This window comes from Rhipicephalus microplus, chromosome 9, assembly GCF_043290135.1.
Source record: "Rhipicephalus microplus isolate Deutch F79 chromosome 9, USDA_Rmic, whole genome shotgun sequence".
Lineage (NCBI taxonomy): Eukaryota > Metazoa > Arthropoda > Arachnida > Ixodida > Ixodidae > Rhipicephalus > Rhipicephalus microplus.
The window spans coordinates 16016414-16028472 of NC_134708.1; positions in this window are offsets into that span (position 1 = coordinate 16016414).

Consider the following 12059-nt stretch of genomic DNA (forward strand, 5'->3'; position numbering starts at 1 on the left):
CTCGTGGCGCGTAAGTGGCAGAACATTGGCCATTGGGACCTTTGTATTTGTATTTGATCTGCATACACAGATACACAAGGACACAGAGGAAAGAGGGAGAGAGCAAGCTGGCAACTGCCTGCTGGAGGGGCACAACGCCTGCTCACTCTTTCGAGAGGAGGGAAGAAACAGAGACAACAAAGATTAAAGGGGAGAAAAGGGAAAGAAAATGAGTAAGAGAGAAAAAAATGACGAAGACTTCGACAAGTATGAGTAAAAATTCGATATCTAGAATCATTCATCCGAAATCAATGGCAGAGCTGTACTGCGTAGCCATTGTTTTTGTTATGCTCTGAAACTTTTTTCTTTCAGGTTGCCGTCCTCACAAAGTTCATTACAAAGAACAAAAGCCTTCAACATCTCGAAAACTAATGTAGAATATGTGAAGGTACACGTTTCAAATGCGAACATATTTCCCAAAGAACAATCAAGAAGTATGGCATACTGTTCGGTCGTCACGTTGTTAACAATTCAACTATGCTAAAAAAGCGGGATAAAGATTTTTAAAATACGAGAATTCTAGCTAAGCGTTTCAACTTCCCATGGATGCGCAGACAACTGCCAGATTTTCTAAGTAGAAGGAAATGCATTCAATGAACTAAGGCCGAAACTACTGTGATTAAAAACGGCAATGGTTGAAGGTGCAATAAAAGAGGGATGAACGCACCTATTGCACGATTTTTAAGAAATGATAAATGCCCTAAATATACATCGCACTTTCTAGAAAATGGCAATTTACATTGGAAAAAAATGAAATGTTATTCTTACTGCAACCCAATGCGTACCGAAGTCTGCAAACGGTGGCTTATTCACTCAGGCACGATAAAACATATTGATTCAAATTCCAGGGATATAGATATGTAATGGTACGGAAACTCTATTTGGGCACATGAGATTTGCTCTTACGAATGCACACTATTTTTCCCATCAATGCAGCGCTGCAGAAGAATAGGTGACCCCGTGTGCCGTCCATTATGCAGCTGCAACAGCGTCGGCAATGGAAGATACAGATGCCTCCCTTACTAGTTCTTACCATGTCACCGTAAGAATAGGTGACCCCGTGTGCCGTCCATTATGCAGCTGCAACAGCGTCGGCAATGGAAGATACAGATGCCTCCCTTACTAGTTCTTACCATGTCACCGTATGAACCCTCTGTTTATGAAAACTAAGGCAATTAAAAGTTGATACTTTTCTTGGGGAAAAACAAACGAATTCCATGTACCTTGAAGATTGATGTCATGCAAAACATACGGAGGAAACGTGACTATGTTGTAATTTTTATTCAACGAAACGCTACAAAAAGACGCTAAAGATGAGTACAAATGTTGTACGCACAAACTTATGTCAAAGAGTCGCATGTTTACTGTTGTGTAACGATGCTAACAGCAGCACAAGTATTGACAACACCAGAAACGGTAAGCTGGTATGTAGTGCTCGTCCCGGCGAGGGTGACACTGCCCTGGACACTGCCAGATAGACGAGCTTCTGTGGATGGCACTTCAGTACAATCATAGGTGACGGCTGTTTGATAGGAATGCGTAGAAACTGCTTATAAGTTTTCATAGCCAACAGTGCTACCACAATTAACGTTTCGTGAACATCATGGTATGCTTGAAAAACAGTTCTGATTCGGCGTCCATCCATCCATCCATCCGTCCATCCGTCCGTTCATCCATCTGTTCATTTATCCAACTATCTGTCCCTCCATCCATCCATCCATCCGTGCGTCCATCCTTTATACTAGTCGGCGACTTTAACGAACACATTACGGACCTTAGAACTTATAACTCCTCTCACTCCTTGTCATTCACATAGTAGAGACGCACTGACTTTCCTTGACGCTCTCAAACTGAAACTACCAATGTGTGTTTTCGCCGGTCCTTGGTTGATATTTGATATAAACTTTCGATCACTAAGAGGGTTCAGCTTAAATTGAGGGCGACGCAGCGAGCACTGGAAAGAAAAATGGCAGGTGTAACCTTAAGAGACAAGAAGAGAGCAGAGTGAATTAGGGAATAAATGGGGGTTAAGGATATCAAAAATAGATAGATAGATAGATAGATAGATAGATAGATAGATAGATAGATAGATAGATAGATAGATAGATAGATAGATAGATAGATAGATAGATAGATAGATAGATAGATAGACAGACAGACAGACAGACAGACAGACAGACAGACAGACAGACAGACAGACAGACAGATAGATAGATAGATAGATAGATAGATAGATAGATAGATAGATAGATAGATAGATAGATAGATAGATAGATAGATAGATAGATAGATAGATAGATAGATAGATAGATAGACAGATAGATAGATAGATAGATAGATAGATAGATAGATAGATAGATAGATAGATAGATAGATAGATAGATAGATAGATAGATAGATAGATAGATAGATAGATAGATAGATAGATAGATAGATAGATAGATAGATAGATAGATAGATAGATAGATAGATAGATAGATAGATAGATAGATAGATAGATAGATAGATAGATAGATAGATAGATAGATAGATAGATAGACAGATAGATAGATAGATAGATAGATAGATAGATAGATAGACGCAAAAGTGCTTGCAGTGCGCAAATAAATGCTTCGCATTTAAAATCACTTACGGTTATATTACTGCCTAATGCGATTTGTCAGCACAGTGTTCTGTTGGTGTAACGCCGACTTTGTTTTGGCTATTCGCAGTTTTTGGCTACCCGCAGTTAAACAATTGAACAATCGATATGCCTGGCCACAGAAGCTGCCAGCGTATAAAAAATACGCCACTCTGTGTGTTGCAGACGTTTCAAACTACGCGAAACGCACGCATCACTATTATGGCCTGCGAAGCCAGTCGCAGTGCACGTGCCCATTCTGCATGCGAGAGGAACCTGCAACCGAGAAGAAGCAACCGAGAGTAAGCTGTTGCATGGCGGCACCTTCAGACTCATCCGTTCCCCTGCCTTTTCACAGTTAATCCTTTCCACCTTACACCATATTCCTCACACTGCCCCTACTGTGAAGTAATTGTAGTCGTAGTGGTTAGCTGAGGAAATTACGCTTATTTCTGCATCCCATTTGAGATGACGCTGCTGCATCAGGGAAAGTGGGAAAAAAAGAAAGCAGAAGAAGAAGAAGGCAAACAGCTAGTGTCTCATCAAATAATTGTTCAGGCCAAAGGTGGAGGAAGACCAGTCAGTCGCGGGTGCCCAATGGAAGGTGGTGATCCCGATTGCCTTGAGTACTGTCAAGTGAAGAGCGCTAAGTAGGACCATTTTGTTGACGTTTATTTCATAGTGGTTAGCTGCGCTAATGAAAACGCTTTCCACTTCCACTTTTTAGTTTCGTCCACTTTCTGTGTATTCTTGTTTGTATTAGAACAGTTAGACTGTTATGGAGCAATGCTCACACTGTATCACTGCACCTGGGGATGTCTATCACCACTGTACTGCCCCCCTAGCTCTTAGCCCCCACATTCATCCTGTCAGCCCCGCCGCAGTTGTCCAGTGACTAAGGTACTCGGCTTCTGACCCGCAGCTCGCGCAATCAAATCCCGGCCTCGGTGGCTGCATTTTCGAGAAGGGCGAAAATGCTGTAGGCCCATGTGCTCAGATTTAGGCGCACGTTAAAGAACCTCAACTGTTCAAAATTTCTGCAGCGCTGCACTACAGCGTTTCTCATAACCAAGTGGTTGTTTTGTGACGGTAAACATCACATATTAATCAATCTTTTACAACTTGAAGTGGACTATTGCCTATCTCGAAGCGCTGTTCTCTTCCGAGGATATTGTACATTACTTTCGTTTTCCGCAGATTAATTTCAAGACCCACCTTTTTGCTCTCCTTGTCTAACTCCGTAATCATGAGTTGCAAATCGTCCCCTTAGTTACTCAGCAATGCAATGTCATTGGCGAAGCGCAGGTTACTAAGGTACTCTCCATTAACTCTTATGCCTAAGTGTTCCCATTGTAGGCCTCTGAAAACCTCCTGTAAACACACGGTAAATAGCATTGGGGAGACTGTATCCCCCTGCCTTACACACTTCTTAATTGGCATTCTGTTGCTTTCTTTGTGAAGCAATATGGTAGCAGTTGATCCCCTGTAGATTTATTCCAGAATGTTTATATATACTTCATCGACGCCCTGATTCCGCAGTATCTGCATGACTGCTGATATTTCTACTGAATCAAACACCTTCTCGTAATCTATGAAGGCTATGTGTAGTGGTTGGCTATATTCTGAGCATTTCTCTATTACCTGATTGATAGTATGAATGTGGTCGATTGTTGAGTAGCCTTTTCGAAATCCTGCTTGTTCCTTTGGTTGATTGAACTCTAATGTTTTCTTAACTTTGTTGGCAATTACCTTTGTAAATAGCTTGTATACTACAGAGAGCAAGCTGATCGGCCGGTAATTCTTCAAGTTCTTGTCATCTTTCTTGTGTATCAAGATGATGTTAGCATTCTTCCAAGACTCTGGTACTCTTCCTGTAAGGAGACACCTCGTAAACAGCGTGGTTATTTTTTTAACACAATCTGTCCTTTATCTTTCAGCAGATCTGTTGTTACCTGATCCTCACCAGCAGCTTTGCCTCTTTGCATGCTCTCCAAGGCTTTTCTGGCTTCTTCTATCATTACTGGGGGGGGGGGGGGGGTCATCTGGGTTACTGCTAGTTCTTATAGTATTAAGGTCGTAAGGTCGTGGTAGTCCCGGCTAGTGTACAGATCTCTGTAAAGCTCCTCCACTACTTTTACTATCCTACACATATTGATAGTTATTTTGCCTTCTTTGTCCCTCAGTGCATACATCCGATATATGCCTTTGCCAGGTTTCCTCTTCACTGTTTTGACGTTTTCTTTGTTTTTCAGAGCGTGTTCAATTCTCTCCGTGTTATACTTTCTTATATCAGATACCTTACGCTTAATAGTCAACTTCGAAATAGGTAAAAATAACTTCGACAGATTATAACCGTGGAGCCGAACCACGAGATTCAAGTAACTAGAAGAATAAAAATGGGGTGGAGCACATTTGGAAAGCACTCTCAAATTATGACACGTAGATTGCCACTATCCCTCAAGAAGAAGGTATATAACAGCCATATCTTGCCGATACTTAGCTACGGACCAGAAACATGGAGACTTACAAAGTGGGTTCAGCTTAAATTGAGGGCGACGCAGCGAGCTGTGGAAAGAAAAATGGCAGGTGTAACCTTAAGAGACAAGAAGAGAGCAGAGTTAATTAGGGAACAAACGGGGGTTAAGGATATCAAAGTTGAAATCAAGAAGAGGAAATGGACATGGGCCGGGAATGTAGCGCGTAGACAGGATAACCGCTGGTCATTAAGGGTAACTAACTGGATTCCCAGAGAAGGCAAGCGGGTTAGGGGGAGACAGAAGGTTAGGTGGGCAGATGAGATTAAAAAGTTTGCGGGTATAAATTGGCAGCAGCAAGCACAGGACCAAGTTAACTGGCGGACATGGGAAGAAGCCTTCGTCCTGCAGTGGACGTAGTCAGGCTGATGATGATAAAGATGATGATGATGATTAATCAATCAATAATTCTTTCTGGCAGGCGGCGCAGACTATCTTAGAGCCACAGAAGCCGCGTCGGCTGCTCCAGCGGGCACGTAGGGTGGCGCGAGCTAGTGGACTCCTGAACTACGAGCTCCACCCTACGAAGAAGACGGCTCATAAATGTATGAATAAAAGCTTTCTCTCTCTCTCTCTCTCACTCGGATTCATGCTGAAATATGCGGCTTTATGCGAGCTGCCGACTTGAATCGGACTCCACTGCATGGCATTTACGTGCAAGTGAGCACGATCATCAAGACTCATTGTAACAAAGAGAAGTAAATAACTTTAAAAATGATCTCTTTAATGTGTGATGGCAAGCCAAAGTGGCGTAGAGTTTCAGTGCCAATCACTGACCAACAAGACAAGAATACAAAAACGGAAAATAAATGTCTTCACATGATTGCGTTGCTGAAATACCATTTTTTTAGCGTAATGAATTGTTCTTTCCATATTTCAATTTTATTACATAAGGAAGCAGACACTGCCTAGCAATCTCTAGCACATCAGAATGTCGATCTCCTCATTTCAGCTGTCATAATAAAAAAAAATTATTATTGTCAAACGCCCAGGGGATAAGTATTTGCGCATGAATTATTACACTTGACTGTCATTACCCTCGTTATTTTGGAAAGCGACGTCACTAAGAGCGAGATAGCCGTAAGACGCTGTGTATTCTCATGGTCATAATCTGCGTATGATTACGGTCATATTTTGCGACAACCTTGTGGCGTACGTGTGGAAGGCTCTGGATTGATGAGCCCTCATGCCATCTGGGAAATTCGCGATACTCTTGATGCTCGTTCTCCCTACCATGGTGCCGTAAATATTGTGATGAAATCCTTACGCTGTTTCTTCGCTCTACACTGCACCATTTGTGCAATGCTCACTGTTTATGTCGAATGCGCATATTGACCTTCTTTCAAACTGACCCTACTGTTTTATTTATTGCAATAGCGATTATGTGGACACTCTCGGGTGCTTTTGTCGTTGCCGTCATGCTCTTTCCCTCTCTTTATACGCATATATATATATATATATATATATGTTTGTGTGTGTAGACTTGTTCGCAAACACTGACGAAGACCTGTCCACCGGTCGAAACCGTTGGTAACAAAATTAAGACAACCGCTAAGTTGTGTTGCTTCGCTTCCCAAGTACGTTTGGCCCATTGGAAAAACGTCTTCAGTATATATATATATATATATATATATATATATATATATATATATATATATATATATATATATATATATATATATATATATATATATATATATATATATATATATATATTAATGAGATCTAACAGACAGTAATGCCAAGGAATGTACAGGGGAAGTTATTAGAACCAATGGAATATAAATAAGAAGAAAGAAAAGTGGATGAAAAAATAACCAACCGTGGGCAGGTTATTTTTTGTTGGTTGGTTATTTTTTCATCCACTTTTCTTTCTTCTTATTTACATTCCATTGGTTCTAATAACTTCCCCTGTACATTCCTTGGCATTACTGTCTGTTAGATCTCATTATTATTGTGTTAAAACACGGAAAAACGAGCCCTTAGGTATACACTTCTTTCCCTTATTTATATATATATATATATATATATATATATATATATATATATATATATATATATATATATATATATATATATATATATATATATATATATATATATATATATATATATATATATATATATATATATATATATACATATATATCGCAATGTGGCAGAGATCATTACACTTTGCCAAAGTTACGAGGAGCTGCGACGGCAGCGCTCGATGACCCGTCGACCACCCTCACGTGACGCTGATCTCTCGGCCTTGTCAACATTTCCGGACCACACCGCCTTGCTTGCTGAAATCAAGACATTCGTGCGTGAAGAAGTTGCCCGCCAGGTCTCTTTACTGGCCTTTGCTTCCCCGCAACGTGCTGAACAGTCGTCAAGCACACTTCTGCCTCCCCTCCGCCGAGCCATTCAGCAGGAAATCGCGGAGGTCGTTCCAGAATATCACCAGCCGCCTCCAGTATCTACACCACTCAGTTACGCCCAAGTTGTCGCCAGGCCACCCCCACCGATTCCTGTGACTGGCCCTCTTGGTTACACCGAAACCATCGCCAGACCCCAGGCCTTCGGAGAAACTGTGCCGCCTACATATACCGACGTCATCCACGTGCCGCGTGTGCCGCCCACTATGCAGTTATATCAGCAGCCGGCTCGCCCATCGCGTTCTTCGACATGGATGGGACCCGCGAACCGATGGCGCACTGCGGACAATCGCCCCATCTGCTTTGCTTGTGGTTGCGTCGGGCACGTAGCACGCTACTGCAATCGTGTGCAGCGACCGCAAGTCGCCTCCAATTTTCCCAGCCAATCGAGCCGCTTTTATGACCAGCCACCACCTACGTCACCGTCGTCCCGCCCCGCTCCATCTACCCGCCGCTCACATTCTCCGCGACGTCGCTCATTGTCGCCGATGCGGCCACGTCCACTAGAGGGGGACCAGGAAAACTAGTCGTCGCAGTCCACGAGGCAAGGGCTGCGACGCTGTCGAACTGCGGAAGCCCTCAGGAAAGACCATCGAACGTGATAGACGTGCTTGTGGATGGTGTTCGTGCATCTGCCCTTGTAGATACTGGAGCCGCCGTATCCGTGATGGACGCAAAGCTTAGCCGATTACTGCGCAAAGTGACCACGCCACTTTCCGGGCTCTCCCTCCGTACAGCCAGCGCCCAAAGCATTCACCCTACAGCGATGTGTACAGCCCGCCTCATGATTCAGGACGTGATGTATGCCGTTGAATTCATCATAATTCCTTCATGCTCTCACGACGTCATCCTAGGATGGGATTTTCTCTCCCGCCACGACGCCGTCATTCATTGCGCACCAGCAGAAATAGAGCTAACACCATTCTCTTCTTTGACGCCGGCCGACAGTCCATCTACTGCAAGCAAATTACTCGTCAGGGACGACACGCAAGTGCCTGCAAACTCGTCCGCGGCGGTGTCGGTGTACTGTGCAAGTCTTTCAGACACCGCTGCACTCCTCTCACCATTTCATCGTGTTTTCACCAGAAAAGGTTTGCTGGTTCCTTTCGCGACCGTGCAAGTAACTCGCGGCAGCACCACTATTTTTGTTCTGAACTCATCCCCGTACAGTGTTACGTTGGTGCGAGGGGAATGTCTCGGCAGCGTGGAACCCATCGAAGACGCACAAGTCATGGATCAACCTGATGACACGCACTGCCGAAGTTCCAATACGCTTAGTGCTGTTTCTACATATGTTTCATCATCCGCTGATGTATTTGGTCCTTCCATTGCTGACAACCTTACGCCGGTCCAGCGCTCCCAGCTTCTGGCCCTGTTGGAAGAATTCCGCTCTTCTTTCGACGTCTCTCAACCTTCTCTCGGCCGCACATCCACTGTTACGCATCGCATTGACACAGGCGCACAACCACCACTACGGCAACGTCCATATCGCGTATCTCCCACAGAACGCCGTGTAATCAACGAGCAAGTGGACGACATGCTACGCCGCGATGTTATTCGACCCTCTAACAGCCCCTGGGCATCTCCTGTCGTTCTCGTCGCGAAGAAGGATGGTTCTGTGCGGTTCTGTGTGGACTACCGACGTCTCAACAAGATCACTCGTAAGGACGTGTACCCACTACCGCGTGTGGATGACGCGATTGACAGCCTGCAAGGAGCCGAATTTTTTTCATCTCTAGATTTGCGCTCAGGGTACTGGCAAGTACCTATGGCTGAGGACGCTCGACCGAAGACCGCTTTCGTCACTCTCGACGGCTTGTACGAATTTAACGTTATGCCGTTTGGGCTGTGAAATGCGCCTGCCACCTTTGAGCGCATGATGGATACCGTCCTGCGTGACCTGAAATGGCACACGTGCCTGTGCTACCTCGATGACGTCGTCGTTTTCGCTCCGGACTTCTCAACGCACCTTCAACGCCTGCGGCATGTTTTAACGCGTCTGAGTGACGCCAGTCTGCAACTGAACCTGAAGAAGTGCCGATTTGCTGCTCGGCAGTTGACAATACTCGGCTACGTCGTGTCCAAGGACGGAATTCTCCCCGATCCAGCCAAGCTTCGGGCCGTGACCGAGTTCCCCAAGCCGACATCCATCAAGGAACTGCGCAGTTTCTTAGGACTGTGTTCCTACTTTCGGCGCTTCATCCGAAACTTCGCGTCTATCGCATCGCCGCTGACAAAACTCCTCGGTAGTAACGGGCCTCTCCATTCGTGGTCATCACAGTGTGACGACGCATTCACAACGCTCCGTCGTTTACTGACGTCGCCTCCCATACTCCGCCACTACGACCCTACTGCCCCTACAGAGGTACACACGGACGCGAGTGGTGTCGGTCTCGGCGCTGTCCTTGCGCAGCGCAAACCAGGGTTCCCGGAATATGTCGTGGCGTATGCAAGCCGTACGCTTACAAAAGCCGAGACTAATTACACCGTCACTGAGAAAGAATGTCTGGCAATCGTGTGGGCCCTTACCAAGTTCCGACCTTATTTATATGGTCGCCCATTTGATGTAGTCACCGACCATCACGCACTATGCTGGTTGTCCTCATTGAAAGATCCCTCAGGCCGTCTCGCCCGGTGGGCGCTTCGCCTGCAAGACTACGACATCCGCGTGCTGTACCGCAACGGAAGGCAACATGCTGACGCCGACGCCCTGTCGCGCTCTCCCTTGCCTGACGACAATGCCCACGACTCAGCGTCTCACCTTGCCGTTTCTTCCATTAGCATTCATGCCGTTGCTACTGAACAGCGCAAGGATCAATGGATTGCCTCACTGATAGACTTGCTGACTGATCCATCCACTCCATCCACTCGCGCGTTGCGTCGTCAAGCCCGCCATTTCGCCGTTCGCGACGACCTTCTCCACCGACGCAATTACAGCGGTGACGGCCGCCAGTGGCTACTAGTCATACCCCGCAGTCTGCGCTCCGACATATGCGAATTCTTTCATACTGATCCGCAATGTGCGCACTCCGGCGTATCGAAGACTTACCAGCGCATTCGCCAATGGTACTTTTGGCGCGGCATGTACCGCTATGTGCAGAAATTCGTTCGCTCCTGCATAGAATGTCAGCGCCGCAAAACTTCAACGCACCTGTCGCCGGTAGGTCTGCAACCTCTACCTTGCCCTGCCAGGCCGTTTGGGCGCGTTGGCATTGATTTGTATGGGCCACTTCCACTAACGTCGGCCGGTAACCGCTGGGCCATTGTTGCTGTGGACCACCTCACGCGATACGCCGAAACTGCCGCTCTCCCCGCGGCTACAGCGAGCGATGTGGCCTCCTTCCTGCTCCAACGATTCATGCTGCGACACGGTCCACCTCAGGAACTGCTCAGTGATCGAGGCCGCGTCTTCCTGTCTGAAGTCGTCGAAGCCATTCTCAAAGAGTGCAACGTTGTTCACCGCAAAACTGCTGCTTACCACCCGCAGACGAATGGCCTTACTGAACGCTTCAACCGTACGCTCGGCGACATGCTCTCCAAGTACGTCGCCGCCGATCACACAAATTGGGATTCCATTCTACCCTTCGTCACCTACGCATATAACACCGCCCCTCAGAGCACTACTGGCTTTTCACCTTTCTTTTTATTATATGGAAGGCACCCGTCGCACACCATCGACACTATACTTCCGTACAAGCCAGATACGTCAGAATGGGCGCCTATTTCTGCTACAGCCAAGCTTGCTGAAGAGTGTCGAGAGCTCGCAAGGATCTTTACAGCGCATGATCAAGAGCGGCAAAAAGGCATTCGCGCTGACACCAGCGCTACTGCGCCCATGTTCCTCCCTGGAGCGCTCGTCTGGCTCTCGATCCCTACCACTCCAACTGGCCTATCTTCAAAACTATTGCCCAAATACGAAGGCCCCTACCGTGTCGTCGAACGCACTTCCCCTGTAAATTACTTGATCGAACCCATCGAACCATCTTCGGACATGCGCCGTCGAGGGCGCGACATTGTCAACGTGGAGCGCCTCAAAGCCTACCACGACCCGCTCATAGTAACCAGCTGCTAGGTCGCCAGGCGGCTCCCTCTTCGTACCCGGGGTAGTTGTGGTGAAGCCTTCGAACAGTGGGTCGTCCTCTCCTGGCCTTCTAGTGGGTTGCCCTTTTTAGCAAGAAGAAGAGCAGCTCGTGCAGAGAGTCGGTACCCGCATTGACTGTCACTGTCAAGCATCGTCGACAACCGTCCGCCAATAAACGTCTCAACAATATATATATATATATATATATATATATATATATATATATATATATATATGAGTGTATGACATCTAACAGACAATAATGCCAAGGACAGTACAGGAGAAGTTGTTAGGGCAATTGTAATGTAAATGTTAAGAAAGAAATGTGGGTGAAAAGAGAAATTGCCGCGGGCAGGATTGCCTTG